Source organism: Mercenaria mercenaria, chromosome 7, assembly GCF_021730395.1.
Source record: "Mercenaria mercenaria strain notata chromosome 7, MADL_Memer_1, whole genome shotgun sequence".
NCBI classification, from domain to species: Eukaryota; Metazoa; Mollusca; class Bivalvia; order Venerida; family Veneridae; genus Mercenaria; species Mercenaria mercenaria.
The window spans coordinates 50,839,520-50,845,406 of record NC_069367.1 but is presented as its reverse complement, the minus strand read 5'-3'; positions in this window follow the sequence as shown (position 1 = coordinate 50,845,406).

Here is a 5,887-nt window from a genome sequence, read left to right as displayed (position 1 = left end):
TTGTTTTATTTCTTAGTTTTGAATATGAAATAAAATTGTCAAAGACAGGCAACAGTTCGCTATTTTTCACCTGAAAAAGTATAATATTTCATTAAAACGACCAGACAATTTATTACCTTTCTATTTTGTCCGCTTACTAAAAGACCGAAACTGATTCTTTCTAAATTAAAGTATATTGAAATGTTTAAGAAACTTAGGAACTAAGTTAATCTATTCCACATATGTTGAGCATATTGGCATTCCCAAAATAAATGCTCTTTCTGCATATATGTTACAAAAACGCATAGACTTGAATTGCTTAATTAGTGTACGAAGAACGAGAATTCTGTGCGATCGGAAAAAAAGATTAATGGCGACATATACTGAACTGTTAGACAATGTCTGCAGGTCTCGAAAAGACATGTCGCCAGTACGAGTTCCGCGACAGGATTGATCTAAGACGTCATTAAAATGGTGGTCAAATTTGAAAATGTAACTTTGCCTAACTTAAAATTTACTTAAATTACACAGCAACATTTACATGTAATATCATTATCTTTGATATTCAGTCCTGGAATATTTGTAATGTATTGTATTAACAATATGGAAGTATATAAACAATTAAATGATGTGAAATAATCAAAATATACCTTCCCCACCCACTTGATTTTAACAGATTATTATCTTGTTGAATATATTTGTTTCGTATAAACTATACATTATGTACGATTAAAATATATGATATTTCAAAAGTGTTATAGTTTATAGTTTTTACGTGTGATTTAGACTATCTGTGAAGGATGTAAACATGTCAGTTTTGATATATATGTAGCCTGTAATTGAACAAACCTCATTATCCTATACCAAATTGCAATTTGCTGGCCCAGCATTTGTATCGCGTTGAACTGCACAGTGATTTCAAATATCTGCACTTAATTAAATGTAATGATTAGCATTAATGCAAATAAGCCTCTACCTTTCTTCTAATGTTTCGGTCCCGGAAGATATATTTTGTTTTGTTAGAAGGCTTTAAAAAAGTTAGGATTAATAGTTTTCAGGATTTCAAAACTAATACACTGAACAATAATGTTTTCGAGCAATAAACTTTCTATTGTCCATAGCTTCCTTTTTACCATCAATTTAGATAATGTCGGTTATTTTTGCCCAGTCTGTGGCAAGCAATTTGCCAAAAGGATATTTTTCTAACGTTAAAGTCAGGCTGTCACAACATTTTAAAATTTGGAGTTCTCTGGATCGATACAATCAAAGATTTGTAGAGATACATTCACAAGTTTTTGGATATATATTGGTGTTTTTATGGGCTGTAAGGTAAGTTATACTTCACTTTAATATATTATCCGTGTAAGAAGTCTTTTAGCTCTGTGCTTCTTAATGTTGATACACCGACTGCAACTTGTAAAAGCTATGACCACTTACAGCTGCAGTATAATTGTGGATGCTTGCGTGCATGTAAGGGTCAAGTACTATGATTCTGTGGCGAGTTGAGAACGGGACTGTCCATGACATGTTTGCTTTCCGCGAAATGACCCAGAATCAACCAACGTAGAAAACGTGCAAAGAAATAGGTATGGACTTAACAAGAGTGTCTTCATATTCAGCAGTAGCTGCTACTGATCCTGTAAGTGTAAGGGCTGAGTATCATTTTTCCTATAAGAATATAGCTGTAGATGATATTACTTGCATTGGCATATTTTGCGTTTTTATTGTCGAATTTAAACATATTAAAATGTTAAGATGCAAGACTTTTCGGTTACCGTTTGTAACTTTTCACCCACGGCTCTATCACAATCTCTTTACAAAGTCTGTCCATGTCAGTGAAATCATGATCATGACATTAAATACGTTCACGAATAGTTGAAAAGAGTGTAGTATAAAATCGCTATGACACATTTAGCCACCGTGCGTTTAACATATCAATATATGCATACATAGTTTCTATACCGTGCTAAGTTTTGCAACTGGGGCTTATAATTTGGGTGATCAGACATATTGCTACATCTTTATAGATATAAAACAAAACTATTTCTAACAACATTATCAGGAAGATTTTTACAAGTGAAGATTAAACATTTTCAATAAAATGTTATAATCAATTTACGGATATTTTTCATACAGAGGCTTAAACATTTCTGAAATGATTGTAATTGCTCCACAGACATCATGTCAGTTTTTTCAGTAGATACAATGTATATTTTACGTAACAGCGATATTTCATTGTTAAGGTGTTTCGCGACACATCAAATTAAATGGGTAAGTATCGCCGATATATCAATATTACAACAACAGGAACAAATGTATAAAGTAACTGTTAATGTGAAAATGAAATCATATGAAAATACACTAATTATTCTTTTTATTCTATAGTTGAGTCCATTTGCGCTGAATAAAATGACAAGATTTCACACGAGAGAAAGTTTACTCTTTCAGAAATATTCGTTAAATAGTCCCCTTGTAGAAAATTATCAAAATATCATAATTTACAATGTTTCGAAGGGTCTGCGTTAAAATCCCGACGAGGTGATTGTGTTTTTGGTTTTAAGTATTTTTTTTATTATTATTTTCAGTCCGAAAATATTACATTGTATTATTTTAAGATATCAACGGGTTTCTGTATTTGAATTATAATTAACTACTACACGGCATAGAAATAGCTTCATCAAAACATTTTTATTTATTACAAGTTCCTTTAAAGATGTACTATGCTCAAATATTTCATTATTTTCATATTGATTTAAATCAAGAAAATCCCTATCAAACATGTTATGACGCCGATGTCCGTCCGTAAGCAATTTCGTGTTCGCTTTGTAACTCTTGAACCCCTTGAAGGATTTCAAAGAAACTGGACACAAATGTCTCTTAACAACTTACTGTAAATTGGAAAATGTACGCGGTGTTTCAATTTTCGCGAATACTTTTCATACGTAAATTGTGAGTATTTATCTCCACTTTCCGTCACTTTCTGTAGTTGGCTGTTCCGGCATAACTGAAAGCTTATACATCAGAAATTATATATTTTTTCCATCTGACAGTTCAATAAAGTGAACAGATTACTCCACTGTATTATAACAAAATCCAAAAATATTTGTTATGAATTAGGAAATATTGCTGATGGTTCAATCTGATTTTACAATATCGCGTCATGGTCACCGACAATGTCCGGCCGTTTTTACAATACACTACTCGCGAATTCAAAGCTCCGAAATTGTCGCGGAATTCCCTTTACATTTTCAATTAATCAGAGGCCCTTTGAGTTGCTTCCTTTTGACCTAAATTATACAAAATTGTGTACGTTGGTGTTCCAAAGAAAATAATTATGAGTTGTCTGCATGTGATAAGGAATGTAGCTCTTCCTTGATCAATCACTTTAAAACAATCCGATTCATGACTTTTATCCACAAGCAGTTACTGGAGCGAATTTCCCAAACGTTTTGAAAATTAAGAGCTGACGAAATGTTTATTTGTAAGTTATTTGGAAATCGTGAAATTTTATCCCACAGTAAGCAAATGTATTCAAAGTAATAGTGTTACCATTTGTGATGTCTTGGTTGTTCAACTGGAAATTTCATTTTAGATAGACAGCTTCTAAAGAAATGAATTCTATTGACTGCACTGTGGATGAAAATGAAATCCAGCATATCAAAAGAATTTTCAAATATCTTATAGTTTTCAACATTTGCACGCGTAATGAAAACATATTCAGCCAAATATTAGTATATAAATTTGATTAAAAATAGACATTTCTTATATGCAAGATGATGCAATACTATACAGAGGATTTATCTACATGCAAAAGGTGATATTGATCGCAGGCGTTGCTTGAAGTTGACATCACTTTATCAAAGTCCATAAATCCTTACATCGGCCAAACCTAAAATACTTTAAGGTCAAATCGCAGTTGTGTCACTGCTGGTGATCAACATGACATTGTGTATTTGACAAAACCCAAAATCATCAGTCGCGTGACTTAGTTTGGAACAATGAGAATGACTACGAATATGTCTGTAATAATAATCTGTTTTATTAGAGAAATATCCATAATATTACAAGATGTATCACTAACACACCATGAATGATAAAGTGTTCTTATTTAGCACCATATAGCATAGTATAATAATGATAAAGTCATTTGATGTTTTTCGTAAATATTGGAAATATCTCACTCGAAGTGAGAAAAGTTTCACATTTGCACTCTCGCCACGCGCTCATGTAAATATTGATATTGTCTCACTCCTCGGTGATATAATATCCCCATTCACGAAAAACAAACAGATATCCTGTTTAACATTCAATTAATACAAATTCATGGTAAAGCTGACAAATACAAATCAAAATAAATCACCCACATCATGTCATACAAGATATGGGCAAACACAAAGTATTAATGCTAACGATATCCTGTACACAACATGTAAAAGTCAATTCAAGAAATTCAAATGATAAGAATAAGAGAGATAACAAGTAACATGACTTAAACCAACTTGACAATCATGTCATAAACATATCAGTTACAACTTCAATCTTTCTACAGATTTAATTTCATATACGTTCAGCGAAATGTTTAATAAAGCTAACATCTTTTATTGTTTGGCTAGCGAATATTGTATTAGAGTTTGAACAATTTTCTAAATTACATAGTATGAAATCTGCAACCTTTTTTTTCAAATTCGACTTCAAATATGTTGTCTCAAAAGCATATGTAGCAAAGGAAATGCTAAAACAGTTCTTTACATATTATGGTTAGATTTACATAAAACTCTGGCCAAGTCGTGCCTTAATGATTATAACTTGAAATAACTTTAATAAAGCTGTTGTCGTTTTCATTGGCCGTTTATAACAAGACAGTAAACGTGTGTTAACAGAGTCCTCGTGCTCTTCATATATTAACACTCATTGTTACATATTGGCGTTCCGTGACTATGTGAAAACGGAAACAACGTTGACAAAGTGATCAAACAACGGTGACGTTCTACAGTATTTCACTTCATTTAATGACGTTGATGAACCATATATTCTTTTTAAGCTCACCTGTCATGTAGTGACAGATTGAGCTTTTGTGATCGCCCTTCGTCCGTCGTCGTCCGTCCGTCCACAATTTCCTTGTGAACACGATAAAGACCGCATTTTTTATTTGATTTTAATCAAACCTGCACAAAACTTGTACTGGCATAATCTCTCAATTCCTTCCGAACACTGGCCAAATCCCAACATGGGTTCTAGAGTTATGGCCCCTTAAAGGGCCAAACTTTGCCATTTTTGGTTTGTGAACATGATAGAGACCACATTTTGCAATCAACTTTAGAAAGACTTGCACACAACTTATATTGGCATAATATCTTGGTTCCTTTTGAAAACTGGCCAGATCCCATCATGGGTTCAAGAGTTATGGCCTCTTAAAAGGCCATAATTTGCTATTTTTGGTTTGTGAACACGATAGATACAACATTTTGCAGTCAACTTTAATCAAACTTGCACACAACTTGTATTGGCATAATATCTCGGTTCGTTTCTACAACTGGCCAGATCTCGTAATGGGTTCCAGAGTTATGGCCCCTTAAAGTCCAGAATTTGCTATTTTAGCTTTTGCAGCCATATAGAGATTTCATTTATGGGTTGATTTGATACAAACTTGCAAAACATCTTCAACAACAATAAATCTTGGATTCCATGATGGATCTGTCAGATCCAATCATAGGTGCCGGAGTTATTTTAAATCTGATTACCTCCCCTGATTTTAATGAAAATGGATTTATATCAGTAAGTACTTACAGGACTCATTTGAAATTTTATTATTGTCAGACATTCAGGGTAGAAAACTATGGACTTATTTTATGTCAAATTACCTCTCCCTTTATTTCAAATTATATCTTCGTAACTAATGAAGAAACTG